The sequence below is a fragment of the Petromyzon marinus genome, chromosome 35 (genome assembly GCF_048934315.1).
Source record: "Petromyzon marinus isolate PM22_M1 ecotype Great Lakes invasive population chromosome 35, UKy_Petmar_22M1.pri1.0, whole genome shotgun sequence".
Lineage (NCBI taxonomy): Eukaryota > Metazoa > Chordata > Hyperoartia > Petromyzontiformes > Petromyzontidae > Petromyzon > Petromyzon marinus.
In genome coordinates, this window is record NC_133701.1 from 8,579,285 (window position 1) to 8,596,706 (window position 17,422).

The 17,422-nt window shown below is 48.9% G+C and overlaps 1 protein-coding gene across 7 annotated transcripts in view; it reads left to right on the forward strand.

The window, feature by feature from the left end:
• The window catches only part of LOC116948931 (nuclear factor 1 A-type), a 387,014-nt gene that overhangs the window by 24,790 nt on the left and 344,802 nt on the right, over nucleotides 1-17,422 (forward strand). The window lies entirely within an intron of this gene.

Below are 17,422 nucleotides of genomic sequence, written 5' to 3' on the forward strand. Positions count from 1 at the left end.
GGTGCATCACCGCGTGTCAGAAAACGGCTCCGTAGACGGCGGAGTTGCAGAACTACTTCCGAGGTCACTTTAGCGAGACCTCTTTACCCACACCGGGAGCCATACCTCCAGATGGCCTGAAAAGAGTGCTCGTCAGATGTCAATCACACTGGAACATTTAGTCTCAGAGCTGGAATGTAGCCACGCTAAGTTCGATGCCAATACGGGTGACGCAGAGGTTAGTGCACCGTGCCTACGAACCCGGCAACCTGAGTTGGATTCGTAGGGATGACCAACATCAGTGGTGAGTGGCATGTCAACCAGTCAAGGGTCCCTCTTTCACCAGCCTGCACTGACCAGTGTGGTGAAATATTGGAGAAAAAAAAACATCCTGTATATGGCTAAGATCAGTGGCGAGTAATATGTGAACCAGTCCTGGGCCTTACCCCCCCCCCCCCCTCCCTAACCCACACTGATCAATGTGGTGAAGTATAGTAAAAAAATATCCCATGACTGATAAGACATTGAGAGGTCTTCACGCAGCAGTGGGATTGGCAAAGGTGTGTACATTATTCTATTTGTATTCAGTGAAAACAAATTTATTAACTTTATGTTTTTAAATGTTGTCTTCTTGTGCAGTCGTTGATGATGCGGCTGAGGTTAGCTGCAATCCCCCCCCCCCAACCCCCGCCCCGATTCAAACCCAGGGTCTCAGCGGAGGCATGACGAAGCAATTTCAGGCCTGCACCTGTGCCTCTTTCAGTCGGCAACCGGGGATTGTGTTTGTTGAGACACTGGGCCACATCCCGGCCACCTTTGTCTTCCTGACGAGGGCAGCAAGAGCACATCTGTGCACTCTGTGCCCTTCCAGTCACTCGATTTGGGTCATTTTTTTTGGTCGTAATTTTTTTGTTACGTATATTCTTCTTTAAAATAAACACTGCATATGAGGTCATTTGACCTAAACAAAAATTTAAGTTTTTTATTGTCAGCTGGTCATAAGTTGATTTAGACTATCACTTTTGAGATGCACACTTACATATTATTATTGGCTCATAAGTTCACGTTGGTCAAAATAATTCATAACATTCTTGCTCATTTGTCAGTCCACTGCTGGATGAAGGCCTTCCCAATGCGCTACATCGGCCATTGCCCATACTTCACCAAGTCGGTCAGTGTGGATTTGTGCAGGCGGGGAGCGTAGGTGTGGCACAGAAGTACAATACAAGAACACATTTCTCCGCACTACTCGCTGCGGCACCACAACCGGCCATTATTCACGGTGACCGCCCATCCAAAACGCTATCGAGCCTGAAGCCCCCGCTGAGCTTCCGAGATCTCACGAGGTCCGGGTGATGTGGCCGCGGTCGCCGCCGTAACGCCGCTCGCAAAATCCTTCGCGAAAGGAAAGAAACAAAAAACAGAGCAGAGCACGCGTTCCACGGACAGCCTTTGGGGATCGAACCGCCCTCGGCTCGGTGACAACGCCGGCTCCGCGGCGACTCGACCCACCCGCTCGCTTGCGACCGAACGACGTCGCTCGAAAAGCGACATTTATTTTTTACAATTGTCACCACCCCCCCCCCCCCAAAAAAAAAAAATCGCCAACTTCGCAAACAAAACAAAAACGTCTCCCGCCGCCCCACGCCGCCGCTCTGGTGACCCCCGCGAGGACGCGGTGTCACCAGAGCCTCGTGCCGGCGGGGGGGACAGCGTCTACTGCGCCGCGAGTATTAACATTTCTTGAATTTTTTTCCTTCCCCGAGACCTTTTTCTTTCTTGGCTCCTCGGTCACCGCCGCCGCAGCCGCCGCGAATGGGAAACAAGGAAACGTCGTTTTTCCTTTGGCCGTTGGGTGTTGCAATTGGCGGACGAGAGTAAAATCTTCCACGGGTATCCACCCCGGCCTCCGTTTGTTGTGCTAACCGGCGCAGTCTGGCAGCGTGGCAAGCCTCGCCTGCTCTTGGCGAACAGATGTTTTCTGGTCTAGCTTTGGGAAATCATTTCGCCTCCTGTCTGAAATCATAAGACGGTTAGCTTTTTTTTTTTCACTGTTTGCGTACCGTGAACAAAAAAAAGAAGAGCAGGTGTTCATTTATATTGGGAACAGCACAAGCGTGGCTTTTGTGCCCAGAGAGCTTGATACAATTAACCCAGGAATTTTTAAGAACGCGTGTAACTTCTAGTCAGTTGCGGTACGGTAACGGCACGTACAATGCTATGCCTTATACGCATCAGCGAAGTTTACCAGCTCTGCTCTTCCTCCTCCTGCTAGTGCTGCTCTCATTACAGCTAGTGCCGCTGTTACTGCTATTGCTGCTAGCTATATCGCTGTTTCGACTGTCATTTCTGCTGGTGCTGCTGGTGCTACTCCTATGACTGCTGTTGTTGCTAGTGCTATTGCTATGTCAGAACGTCTTAAATGGGATCCTACATTAATAATCTATTTTTTTTTCAATCAATGTACCTTCTCTGGTAAATATGAATTAAAAAAATAGACGGAGATGACAGCTGGCGCAGGCAACGCACGCGTGAGAGATGTCCATTCGCTTGCCTACGTCGATTATCCGCTGATATATTTGTTCAGAATTCGAGCCGATGAGTCGACATGCCTCTCTTCTTTCCATGAATCCGTGTGGGGGATGGGGGGGGGGAGCTCTTTTAGCCGCTTGGGGTCCCTGCGTGTTTCCTTGCTGTGCTCGTGCCTACCACCAACCTATCACCAACTCCACCCTCCGAAAGTAACTTTGACTCCGCGCCTTTTCTGCCCCGGCGTTGCGGCATACAGCTCCACAATCTGTAAACTTTAACGGGGTTATTTCCCACCCCCCCCCACCCCTTCCTGCTGCCGCCCAAGTCTAGCCTCGCGGACAGCGAGACGAGGAGACATCTGAGCACCGACACATTTTTTGCCCCTGGGATGAGAGCGGAAACGGGGTTGGGGGGGGGGGAGCGGTTTCAACAACAAAAAATCTGATATCTGGGGGCTTTCGGGGGGGGGAAAAAAAACATGCTGGACTTCTGGCGGCCTGCTCGGAGCGTAACAAGCAGACACCTTCTTCACACTTGACACAAGTTCAAAATGACAGGCTGTCACGCAAGCCGCCCGCTCTGTCCAAACACATCCTGTTGTCAATTTTTTTTTTTTCATATATATGCATCACGAAAAAATCGGGCTTAAAAAACGACCGAGAAAATAATTTGACGTCGCACGAACGACAACTTGTCGCGTGAACGTTTCGCGCTAAGTGGGCGCCGAGCGGGACTCTCGTTTTCCCCCGGAATGTTTCAAGTGCGTTCGGAGCGTGAGCCCCCCCTCCGCCCCCCCCGCCCCCCCCCCCCCCATTTTTTCTAGTTTAAATTTTTTTTGCGCGGATCCGCGTCGCGCGCGTGCGTGTAGCCTTTAGGCAAGTGAGCTGTAGGTAGCAGACGAGTGTGTGGTTTACAAAAAATAATAATAATAATGCGTTCGACAGCTGTGCGTTTTGCACGCTCAGTTCCGTTCACTGTTTGGGAGAGAGCGAGCGAGAGAGAGCGAGAGCACGTTTTGTTCCACGCTGCCCTCCCGCTTTCAACTTTTGCCCCCGCAAGTAGCGGCACCCGTTCACGACTCCCGCACCACGAGCACGGACAGCCTCCGTGCACCGACGGGACAACCGCGAGTGGCAGCGTCCCACGATGCCGCTGCCGTCGCCGATCTCAAGCCGCGGTCGCGCGCGCTGAACGCCGCAGCCCACCGCGATCGTCCTCCGGCGGCGGCGGCGGCGGCGTTCCAGATCATCACCGGGGCTGCTTGCTGCCCAAAGGCACCCGCCGGCTCGCTGGTCGACCGCGACGCGAGCCAAATCGTTGCACTCTGATACGTGTGGGTGTCCGCGCCGTTGCCGTAGGCTGTCACGGAAGGCGCTACGCTTCCGACGATCCACCGTCGGCGTTGAAGTTGCCGCTTGGCTTGAACTAAGTTAAGTCATTTGCGAGCCGCTTTGCAAATTTGGCGGTTTAGACGTCGATATGTACTCGGACAACTCGCCGCCAGACGAGGCCTTCTCTCAATCTCATGAAATTCTATTTTCGGTTTTTAGCTCTGTACAGCACCTTGCGACCTCCGGGTGAAAAGGTGCTTTAGAGGCGCAATTTATTATTATTCTTATTGTTATCGCTATTATTACAAAGGCGAAGAATTGACCGCGGGCGCGTCTGAACCGGTGCGCAAAAAATCTTCACGCTCGGGCGCGCCGTTTCGCGATCTCCGGTTCTCTTGAGGAATGTGCCCCAAGTTGGCCGCCAACACGGAGAGCGGGGGGAGGCAAAAGCAGCGCGGCGTTCCCGGAGTGTCGCTCGCTCGTTCGCCCAGCGTTCCGAAGTCTCGGCCAACCTGTCCTTCGCTTGGTCAGCGACGGCAAAAAATTTGAGACGCGCGCGGAATTTCTTAGCTTTGCAGCTGGCGCGGATGTGGCACGGCCAATCTCGGCGCTCTATCCCGCATCACGGCGACGATCGGTCTCCCGGCCGACGACCGCGCTCTAAATAGCACGTCGAACCGCGTGATTCCAGCAGGCGACTTTTGTTCGTTCGTTTGTTTGTTTGGTTTGCTTACCCGTGGCTACACCGCGGCAAGGGGAGTAGAGACTTTAGGATGCGAGGCACGGAGAAGTGAAAGGTAACGGGAAAGAGAGACGGCAGAGAGAGAGAGAGAGGGGGGGAGGGTGGGAAATCGGAGGAAAATGATGGAAAAGGAATGGGAAAAATGTGACCAAAGGTTTCAGGAAAGATGGTGGTGGGGAGAAAGAGGCTGCATTAGGGCCTCAACGCTGCTGCAGGGAGCAGAGTCTGTTTTTGCAGTGGGTGGCGGCGAGGTGGGAGGTGGCCACACTGAAGTCACGTGGTTTACAGGAGGCTTGAGCTGGAGACATATGAGCACTGAAGTCACGTGGTTTACAGGAGGCTTGAGCTGGAGACATATGAGCACTGAAGCCACGTGGTTTACAGGAGGCTTGAGCTGGAGACATATGAGCACTGAAGTCACGTGGTTTACAGGAGGCTTGAGCTGGAGACATATGAGCACTGAGGCCAGAGAGTGAGCCCTCTAATCGTTGTCACTGTGTACGGACTGAACTCCCTTCCCGTAAGCCAACCAGAATCAAAATGAGAATCCTCTATTGATACTGGAGGAATCCGATGAGCTATGAAGCTCTTGTTCACAGATGTCCAGCAGGGGCGGGTCAGAGAGCTACAATAACAACGAACAGTACAAACACCGATAGGAGTGCAAAGTATAGGAAAGGTAAGCAAGTCACAACAAATAACTAAATAAAAATAACTCAAGGCTATAAGTACAAATTTCGAAAGTATATCAATTCCTGCCAATTGCTCAACAATAAATGTAAGCTTGGGCAAGTCAGCAAAATAACAACAACAGTCCCAGACCACCACACAGTCCCTCAAACGCTCCATGCTGTTGGCTCCCAGCCCCTGTTTAACTCCAGACTCAATCTTTTAATTCTCCTCTGCACATAACTGACTGCCACTATATATACACAAAGATCCCCCATATAGCCTGTAACAGACTGTATGGGCAAGTGCTGTTAGCGAGCACCTACGAAGGCCGGCACAGCACACGAGGGGGTGGGTGGCCAGCACCACGCCCGGCCGCCTTTGTCTCTCTCGTGGCGATGTTTACACATCGGACCAGGTACTCATTTGAGGCCGAGTCGACCTAGGGGAGGCACAGGGCCGGTTCAGATGATCGTCACTGGTATTGTGCCGTGAGCGGAAATCGAACCAGGGTTGCCAGGTTCGTAGCGCAGCGTAGCGCTAACCGCTACACCACCGCTCCCCTATCACGCACGCTAATACAGTACTCAGCCACTTTCTCTCCTTCGTTTTAAGATCTGGTTGCATTTAGACGCTATTAAAAAAACTCCAACTTATTTTCACGTATCCATTTAAACTGGACAAATAAAAACCCTTTTTGCCACTCCACTACTCGTTGAGGGCCTCCCCCACGCCGTGCAAGTCGTGGGGATTATTTGACCATACTTCACCACCCTGGTCAGTGTGGGTTGGTGCAGGTGGGGAGCAACCCCCCCCCCCGCCCTGCCCCCCACACCACCGCCCTCCTGCTGAAGGCTCAGCGCCCCTTCTAGATGTTCATAGTCAAGAGGTGTTACTAAAATATGCATGGCGAAGCTTTTCTCCGAGGTTTGCGTGTTCAATGAATGCTGAGAGCCATTGAAACAAATGGTGGGGGAGTCGCCGCTTCGCACCTCCGATTAGCACGGTTGGCTTACGTAGGGTGAGAAAGAAGTTCAACATGCACACACCAAGACTGAACAACACGTGCTTGCTACACTGAACATGCGTCGGGGGGGGGGGGGGGGGGGGGTCGAGGAGTGGCGGCGCAATGGTTAGCGCACCGCGTTACTAACCCGGTGACCCGAGTGAGATTCCCAGCCATGGCTAACATCAGTGGCGAGTGAGAGCTGAGGAAGTCATGGACCTTCCTCCCCTAGGTCGACTCGGCCTGAAGTGGTGATGTGTGTAGAATTGAGCACTGCGGGAGACAATGGTGACCAGGCGTGGTGCTGGCCACGCTACCCCCTCGTGCGCCGTGACGGCCTTGTTAAGTGCTCCCACACAGCACTTGCCCCGACAGTCTACGTGGGCTAACCGGGGGATCTTTGTCTTTATGTGTGTGTGTGTCGGGAGCGGTGGTAATTGGTTAGATCACAGAATAGGTTCGACAAAATTCGCTCCCCGCTTTTTGCGCGGGATAAAAGTGGGTTCTACCACACAACGATTCTATGAAATCGACGCAACTCGGCCAGCTCCTGACTCCGTGCTGAGCCTGCTCTCTGTGTGTGTGCCAGCGCGGAGTTTCACGTTCCACAAGCGACGTTTCTGTGTCGACTTGTCAAAAGGAGAAAAACGCGGACTCAAAAATAACATTATTTTGTCCAGAATGTTGTGGGTATCTCTTAGTCACATCTAGACACGCTCTGGGTGTCTCTTAGTCAGTTCTAGACACTCTGTGGGTGTCTCTTAGTCACTTATAGACACGCTGTGTCTCTTAGTCACATCTAGACACGTTGTGGGTTTCTCTTAGTCACATCTAGACACGCTGTGGGTGTCTCTTAGTCACATCTAGACACTCTGTGGGTGTCTCTTAGTCACATCTAGACACGCTGTGGGTGTCTCTTAGTCACATCTAGACACTCTGTGGGTGTCTCTTAGTCACATCCAGACACTCTGTGGGTGTCTCTTAGTCACATCTAGACACACTGTGGGTGTCTCTTAGTCACATCTAGACACTCTGTGGGTGTCTCTTAGTCACATCTAGACACTCTGTGAGTGTCTCTTAGTCACATCTAGACACTCTGTGGGTGTCTCTTAGTCACATCTAGACACACTGTGAGTGTCTCTTAGTCAGTTCTAGACGCACTGTGGGTGTCTCTTAGCCACATCTAGACACGCTGTGGGTGTCTCTTAGTCACATCTAGACACACTGTGGGTGTCTCTTAGTCACATCTAGGCATACTGTGAGTGTCTCTTAGTCCATCTAGACACGCTGTGAGTGTCTCTTAGTCACTTCTAGACACGCTGTGGGTGTCTCTTAGCCACATCTAGACATGCTGTGGGTGTCTCTTAGTCACATTTAGACACGCTGTGGGTGTCTCTTAGTCACATTTAGACACGCTGTGGGTGTCTCTTAGTCACATTTAGACACACTGTGGGTGTCTCTTAGTCCATCTAGACACGCTGTGAGTGTCTCTTAGTCACTTCTAGACACGCTGTGGGTGTCTCTTAGCCACATCTAGACACGCTGTGGGTGTCTCTTAGTCACATTTAGACACTGTGGGTGTCTCTTAGTCCATCTAGACACGCTGTGAGTGTCTCTTAGTCACTTCTAGACACGCTGTGGGTGTCTCTTAGTCCATCTAGACATGCTGTGGGTGTCTCTTAGTCACATCTAGACACGCTGTGGGTGTCTCTTAGCCACATCTAGACACACTGTGGGTGTCTCTTAGTCACTTCTAGACACGCTGTAGGTGTCTCTTAGTCACATCTAGACACTCTGTGGGTGTCTCTCATAGTTACATCTAGACACACTGTGAGTGTCTCTTAGTCACATCTAGACACGCTGTGGGTGTCTCTAGGTCACATCCAGACACACTGTGGGTGTCTCTTAGTCACATTTAGACACTCTGTGGGTGTCTCTTGGCTACATCTAGACACACTGTGGGTGTCTCTTACCACATCTAGACACTCTGTGGGTGTCTCTTAGTCACATCTAGACACTCTGTGGGTGTCTCTTAGCCACATTTATACACACTGTGGGTGTCTCTTAGCCACTTCTAGACACACTGTGGGTGTCTCTTAATCACATCTAGACACATTGTGAGTGCCTCTTGGCCACATCTAGACACGCTGTGGGTGTCTCTTGGCCACATCTAGACACTCTGTGAGTGTCTCTTAGTCACATCTAGACACACTGTGGGTGTCTCTTAGTCACATCTAGACACACTGTGGGTGTCTCTTAGTCACATCTAGACACGCTGTGAGTGTCTCTTAGTCACATCTAGACATTCTGTGGGTGTCTCTTAGTCACATCTAGACATTCTGTGGGTGTCTCTTAGCCACATCTAGACACTCTGTGGCTGTCTCTTAGTCACATCTAGACACTCTGTGTGTATCTCTTAGTCACATCTAGACACGCTGTGTGTGTCTCTTAGTCAAATCTAGACACGCTGTGTGTATCTCTTAGTCACATCTAGACACACTGTGGGTGTCTCTTAGTCAGATCTAAATATCTAGTCGGTGTCTCGAAGTCACCTCCAAAAGGTTTAGATTCATCTTTTTATCATTTCAGCAGGAAGGGCCTAACAAGCCGTTGGGGTTCTATTTCATGGGCGACCTGTGATGGTACAGATGTTACCACACGGTACAGATGTTAGCACACTGGGCAGATCTTAGTTCCAACCGTGGTTAAATAGGTCGCGATTCAAACGTGCCCTACCCGTTACAAGAATTCGGTAACGGTACAAAAAAAGAAAGCCACCACGAAATATGTTTTCACGGACAAAAAAAATTATCGTGACGGAATAAAAATGTAATTTTACAAGGCAAACGCGATCGCTCAGCGGAAACTTTAAATCCGATCCACACAAACTCAGGCTCACGCTCCTCCGCCGATGATTTGTCGCCGCCACGCCTGCGCTAGGAACCTTTCCGGTTGTCGGAGTGGACGGAGGTTTCGCACGGTCGGCGATGACTGAAACCCCAAATCCGAACGTGACGATGGCGATTGCCGCAGCGAGGGAGCAAACCACCACCACCACCAAGTGTTTCTTAAAAAAAAAATTCCCTCGCGAGACCGAATCAAACACGGGGATTATTTTAACGAGATCTTCGCCGGAACTTCTAAGGCCTTCGTTTATTTTGTAACCGTGTGTGCGTACGCACGTTGAACTCTTTTTCGCACCGTGCAGAGCCAACCGTGCCTTATCGGACAGAACACAAACCCGGCGCAAAAAAAAACAAAAGCAGTTCCAAGCCACGTCCGAAAATGCCTTCGAGTGGACCTCCGGTCAAGAGGGCTGCATAGCTCGTCCGATTCCTAAGAAGCGTCAATCAATACTCTTGACTCTCTTCACTCTAAAAGTCGCTATCCCGCTGACCCGGGAGAGAACACGGCGCGGGTTGCGAGGAGCAGCCGCCTCGTGCCCACCCACCCACCCACCCCGCCGTGCTGGGGGTTTGCCGCGCGTCAGCGCGTTGCGTTAAACCGCTGCAGTCGGGGCGCAGATGGGCGCGCAGGCCCGCACAGATGTTGCGACCCGCGGCCTGTCGCAACGCGTTACACACGGGGCGATGCCCCCCCCCCCACCACCACCAACCCCTCCGCCCCCCCCCCCCCAAAAAAAAGACCGTCAGCACGCACGGTGCGCGACACACGTGCCGAGTCGCCGTCGTCGTCATCATCAGCCGTGTTCAATCCACTGCTGGATGAAGGGCTCCTCTGCGTGCCGTAAGCCATCTCCGGTTGAACGCTGCTGTTGACATGTCGCGACGCTCTTTCAGCCGTCGCTGCGATCGTTCGGAATATTTCCCCCGAGGTTTTATTCCAAAACACTTTCGCGGCGCACGTGACAACGCACTGTGACCGAGGTCGTCATCGGCAGCTCCGGTCGATTGCGCTGCTGAGTGCAAGACTCCCAGGGTGCGTCGCCTCCTCTAGCGGTGCTGCGACGGTACCGATCCACCTCCTCCCTGATCCACCTCCTCCCTGATCCACCTCCCTCCCTGATCCACCCCCTCCCTGATCCACCCCCTCCCTGATCCACCTCCTCCCTGATCCACCTTCTCCCTGATCCACCTCCTCCCTCATCCACCTCCCTCCCTGATCCACCTCCTCCCTGATCCACCTCCTCCCTGATCCACCTCCTCCCTGATCACCTCCTCCGTGCTCCACCTCCTCCCTGATCCACCTCCTCCCTGATCCACCTCCTCCCTGATCCACCTCCTCCCTGATCCACCTCCTCCCTGATCCACCTCCCTCCCTGATCCACCCCCTCCCTGATCCACCTCCCTGATCCACCTACCCCCTGATCCACCTCCTCCGTGCTCAACCTCCCTCCCTGATCCACCTCCTCCGTGCTCCACCTCCCTCCCTGATCCACCTCCTCCCTGATCCACCCCCTCCCTGATCCACCTCCTCCCTGATCCATCTCCTCCCTGATCCACCTCCTCCGTGCTCCACCTCCCTCCCTGATCCACCTCCTCCCTGATCCACCTCCTCCCTGATCCACCTCCTCCCTGATCCACCTCCTCCCTGATCCACCTCCTCCGTGCTCCACCTCCCTCCCTGATCCACCTCCCTCCCTGATCCACCTCCTCCCTGATCCACCTCCTCCCTGATCCACCTCCTCCGTGCTCCACCTCCCTCCCTGATCCACCTCCCTCCCTGATCCACCTCCCTCCCTGATCCACCTCCCTCCCTGATCCACCTCCGCCCACGCTCGACCTCCGCTTCGGCTTCCAATTCCGCCACCCGCGTCTGCTCTGCCATCCGTGAACCTCGTCTCTTTGCAGTTGGACCGCGCTCTCGACGATGAGAGACGCTGACGTAACACAGAAGGCGGAAGGGGTTTTGGTGAAGTGTTTTGCGGGAGAGTTACTCTGGACTGGTTGGGGTGTCACTCGCCGCCGCCGACGTGAACCGGGCGCGTAACTCCAGCTCGGTTTCATGAAGATCCCCACCGCGTGCGTGCGGTGCTCGCTCGCACGTGCTGCTTCCGGTGGCCGAGCGAACTCCGCCGCGAATGAACCACAACACCTTCTTTGGTTCTTTCGGTAAAGTCACGTAGAATGAGAATAAAATAATAAATTGATAAAATAACACAATAATATTCTCACGACGTTTCGGCCACAACACAAGCGGCCTTCATCAGGTGAAGGGACGAGACTGTCTGGTAGGACAGCGCAGTCCTCCAGACAGTCTCGTCCCTTCACCAGATGAAGGCCGCTTGTGTTGTGGCCGAAACGTCGTGAGAATATTATTGGGTTATTTTATTTTATCAATTTATTATTTTATTCTCATTCTACGTGACTTTACCGAAAGAACCAAAGAAGATTAATCCTTGCAGTCACGAAAGCTTTAAATCGAAATTGAACCACAACACCTTGCTGGTCAAGTAGCATCAACCATCACGCCAACTCCGAACATCCCCGCAGCAGCAGCAGCACCGACAGAGACGGTGGTCGCAGAGTCGCGCGTCGCTTTCAGATGCGCTTCTGTGGCCGTCTGGAACGCTCTCTTCCTTCCGATATTAGGAAGCCGCCGGGAGCTGTGGCACTTTTAAATAATCTTTAGATTGAAAACTAATTTCTTCAGAACTTCTTTTTGCGTCTAGCTTGTTGTCCTTCCCCCCCCCCCCCCCCCCGGCAACTCCGATTGCAAACATACATCCTGTAAAATGCTGTTAACGAAAGGTATTTAGTGCAATGCAGCGCAACATTTAACAACGCCGTGGCTTTATAAGCATAGTTATGAACATACAATGACCAATTACAATTATTATTGACTGGGTGTCTTGGAAGTGTTTCGCTATTTGACAAGTGAGAGCCCCCCCCGAGATTCATTAACTCATTTGTAAGGGAGGTCTGATTACCCCCATTCATTGTCAGGCCGATGATTAAGTGTTGTTTATTAAGCGGTCTGTCGTGTTGTGGGTCATTATCACGTTCCATAACACAAAGGACAACGATTAAACGTGTGTGTTCATGCCTCTTTGTCTTTATCAGGGTCATTGAAAATAGCATCGCCCCCCCCTCCCCCCCCCCCAATAATGTGCAAAAATAGTTTGCAATTACATCGTAGGGCAATATTCTACACATCGTGAACACGTTTCAACGTTCATTAAAATGAAGTTGTTGATATCGTATTACGCAGTGTTAACGTATTCTCCAGAGCATACGACACCCCCAGCCACCCGGACTTTAAAGTCAACGTTGGAGGAGGTGCATCTTGTCATTCTGGGCGGGTGTGCACCTAGCCTGGCACAAGCGCCGTGGTGGCGTCACCGCCACTTAGTGGCGAATGGCGGTTGTTGTTGTTTTCTTGACCAGATGTGTGTTTATTTATTGGATACCGGGCATTGTAATCTAGAGAATACGGTAATAGTTGTGAACCGCGCATTGTAATATATACATGGATCTTTGAGTGAATCCACTGCTGGATAGGAGACCGCCCCACGCTGTGCATATCATCGCGCGTTTCTTGACGGTACTTCGCCACACCGGTCAATGTGAATTTGGTGAAGGCAGGGAGCATAGACGTAGGGGTGTAGTACAGTACAACATTGGATTTTCTTTCCACGCTGGTTTCTGCTGCTCACAATGTATCCCCACAACTACGCATTCGTTACAATATCGAGATTTAACACAGTATGTGTCTGTGTCACATGTTAGAATACAAGCTGATACTCTTTTAGCTGGCTTGGCGGTTAGCGCACTGCGCTACGAATCGGACGACACAAGTTCTATTCCCGGCCACGGCTAACGTCAGTGGCGAGTGAACCGGTCCTGGATCTAGATTTGAAGCTTTCGTGACTGCAAGGATCCATACTCTTTGGTTCTATTCGGTAAATAGAACCCCGAGGTACCTACGCTGGTCAGGCACTGCCTCACCAACACCTACTTTACTTGGAATGGTTCCTTCTACAAGCAAAATGAGGTTACTCCCATGGGTTCCCCCTTGTCACCAGTGATAGCCAATGTTTTCATGGAGAAATTTGAATCGGACGCCATCCAGACTTCCACCCTCAGACCTTCCCTGTGGAAGAGATATGTGGATGACACTTTCGTCATTTGGCCACATGGCCTCCCAGCTCTGAACCTTTTCCTACACCACATCAATTCCAGACATCCCGCCATCAAATTCACCATGGAAGTGGAGAAAGATGGCAAGCTACCATTCTTGGATGTTCTGTTTGAGAGGAGACCTGATGGCTCATTGGGGCATTCTGTCTACAGGAAACCCACCCACACAGATTCCTACTTGAAACCTGATTCCCACCACCACCCAGCTCAAAAGAATTATCTCATCAAAACTTTATACCATAGGGCTCATTGCATTTCGGACCAACACCACCTGACCAGTGAATTAAAACATGTACACCTGGCCCTCAAAAGGAATGGATACTCTGACCGTACCATCCGCCAAGCTGTTTCTCCCTCCATACAGAAACAACCACTTGATACTCCGGTCAAAACCATCACACTACCATCTATAGCAGGCGTTACTAAAAATATTTCCAAAATTCTAAACAAACACAAGATCCAGGTCCGGTTCAATACAGTACACAAAATTCGTGATCTGATCCCATCCGTGAAGGATGTCATTCCTGACTTACAGTACCCCGGGGTTTACAAATTGAGTTGTACCTGCGGTGATTGCTATATCGGGGAGACGAAGCGACATGTCTCTGACCGAATTCGCGAGCACAAATCAGATTTGAAACACGACAGAATGAATTCTTCTGCCGTAGCTGATCACTGTTACAACGCTGTGGGTGATCACGATGTCATTTTCTCCGATACCAAGGTTCTTTGCAAACCCACGGGTTTTTATCAGAGATTTGTTCACGAGGCAATTCAGATTTACAAACACAGACACAATTTCATTGGAAAGATGTTCTTAATCGAACCAAACATTAAACTAATTTTCAATGGTACAGTATATTTTTTCAAGTAGCGGTACCCCAAACTTTCGCATTTCTTAAAATTCCCTTTTCACACCATCGACGTGTATACCCAGTTGCTGTTAATAGCTCAGCTTATTGAAGAATATATTGAGTACATTTATTATATTGATGTAATTTAGACTTAGTTTTTTCACATCGGTTTACTGTATGATAGTTGGGTAGTGCAGCCCCTTTGGCGTCCATGTACTAGGTGCCTCTGTGGATGTGTAGGCTTTGACTTTAACATAGCTATTTCTGTGACCAGTCACAAGCTAATCCCTCAGCTATTTCAATGCTAAATTCTCCTGTTTGATATGTAAACTCCTTTGTCAAGGTGCCTCACTTCTCTCACCCAGCCTAAAAGACGCTACGAATCTTAGCAGCGTTCATTGAACCTCTGTCGTCCCGACAGTTCCGTTCCTTCACCTGAAGAAGGCTACTTGTGTTGTGGCCGAAACGTCGTGATTTTTGTTGTTTTATTTTTCACCTACGTGACTTTACTGAATAGAACCAAAGAGTACGGTCCTGGATCATTGACCCCCCCTTCACCAAACCGCACGGACCATCACGGTGAAGTATAGTGAAGTACAGTTAAGTATAGTGAAGTATAGTGAAGTAGGGTGAAGTATAGTGAAGTATAGTGAAGTATGGTGAAGTATAGTGAAGTAAAGTGAAGTACAGTTAAGTATGGTGAAGTACGGTGAAGTACAGTGAAGTACAGTGAATTACGGTGAAGTATAGTGAAGTACAGTAAAGAAAAGTGAAGTACAGTGAAGTATAGTGAAGTAGGGTGAAGTATGGTTAAGAATAGTGAAGTATAGTGAAGTACAGTGAAGTATAGTGAAGTACAGTGAAGTATAGTGAAGTACAGTGAAGTATAGTGAAGTACAGTGAAGTATAGTGAAGTATGGTGAAGTATAGTGAAGCATAGTGAAGTACAGTGAAGTATGGTGAAGAATAGAGAAGTATAGTGAAGTGTAGTGAAGTACAGTAAAGTACAGTGAAGTATAGTGAAGTACAGTGAAGTATAGTGAAGTGCAGTGAAGTATAGTGAAGTACAGTGAAATACAGTGAAGTATGGTGAAGTACAGTGAAGTATAGTGAAGTATAGTGAAGTACAGTGAAGTATAGTGAAGTATGGTGAAGTATAGTGAAGTACAATGAAGTACAGTGAAGTACAGTGAAGTAGGATGAAGTACAGTGAAGTACAGTGAAGAATAGTGAAGTATAGTGAAGTATGGTGAAGTACAGTGAAGTACAATGAATTACGGCGAAGTATAGTGAAGTAAGGTGAAGTATAGTGAAGTACAGTGAAGAATGGTGAAGTATAGTGAAGTACAGTGAAGTATAGTGAAGTACAGTGAAGTATAGTGAAGTATGGTGAAGTATAGTGAAGCATAGTGAAGTACAGTGAAGTATGGTGAAGAATAGAGAAGTATAGTGAAGTGTAGTGAAGTACAGTAAAGTACAGTGAAGTATAGTGAAGTACAGTGAATTATAGTGAAGTGCAGTGAAGTATAGTGAAGTACAGTGAAATACAGTGAAGTATGGTGAAGTACAGTGAAGTATAGTGAAGAATAGTGAAGTACAGTGAAGTATAGTGAAGTATAGTGAAGTACAATGAAGTACAGTGAAGTAGGATGAAGTACAGTGAAGTACAGTGAAGAATAGTGAAGTATAGTGAAGTATGGTGAAGTACAGTGAAGTACAATGAATTACGGCGAAGTATAGTGAAGTAAGGTGAAGTATAGTGAAGTACAGTGAAGAATGATGAAGTATAGTGAAGTACAGTGAAGTATAGTGAAGTACAGTGAAGTAGAGTGAAGTATAGTGAAGTACAGTGAAGTATAGTAAAGTATAGTGAAGTACAGTGAAGTATAGTGAAGTACAGTGAAGTATAGTGAAGTATGGTGAAGAATAGTGAAGTATAGTGAAGTACAGTGAAGTATAGTGAAGTACAGTGAAGTAGGGTGAAGTATAGTGAAGTACAGTGAAGTACAGTGAAGTAGGGTGAAGTACAGTGAAGTACAGTGAAGTATAGTGAAGTACAGTGAAGTAGGGTGAAGAATAGTGAAGTATAGTGAAGTACAGTGAAGTATTGTGAAGTACAGTGAAGTACAGTGAAGTATCGTGAAGTACAGTGAAGTAGAGTGAAGTATGGTGAAGTATAGTAAAGTAGGGTGAAGTATAGTGAAGTACAGTGAAGTACAGTGAAGTACGGTGAAGTATGGTGAAGTACAGTGAAGTACAGTAAAGTATAGTGAAGCACAGTGAAGTATAGTGAAGTAAAATGAAGTACAGTGAAGTATGGTGAAGTACAGTGAAGTACAGTGAAGTATAGTGAAGTACGGTGGAGTATAGTGAAGTACAGTGAAGTATAGTGAAGTACAGTGAAGTATGGTGAAGTATAGTGAAGTATGGTGAAGTACAGTGAAGTATGGTGAAGTACAGTGAAGTACAGTGAAGTATAGTGAAGTACAGCGAAGTACAGTGAAGTATAGTGAAGTATGGTGAAGTACAGTGAAGTATGGTGAAGTATAGTGAAGTAGGGTGAAGTATGGTGAAGAATAGTGAAGTATAGTGAAGTACAGTGAAGTAAAGTGAAGTATAGTGAAGTACAGTGAAGTATAGTGAAGTGACGTATGGTGAAGTACAGTGAAGTATGAAGTAAGGTGAAGTACAGTGAAGTATAGTGAAGTACAGTGAAGTGTAGTTAAGTACAGTGAAGTACAGTGAAGTATGGTGAAGTATAGTGAAGTATAGTGAAGTGTAGTGAAGTATAGTGAAGTATGGTGAAGTATAGTGAAGTATGGTTAAGTATAGTGAAGTATGGTAAAGTATAGTGAAGTATAGTGAAGAATAGTAAAGTATAGTGAAGTATGGTTAAGAATAGTGAAGTATAGTGAAGTACAGTGAAGAATAGTGAAGTACAGTGAAGTACAGTGAAGTATGGTGAAGTATAGTGAAGTACAGTGAAGTATAGTGAAGTACAGTGAAGTATAGTGAAGTATAGTGAAGTATAGTGAAGTATAGTGAAGTACAGTGAGGTATGGTGAAGTACAGTGAAGTATAGTGAAGTATGGTGAAGTACAGTGAAGTATAGTGAAGTACAGTGAAGTATAGTGAATTACAGCGAAGTATAGTGAAGTATGGTGAAGTACACTGAAGTATGGTGAAGTATAGTGAAGTATAGTGAAGAA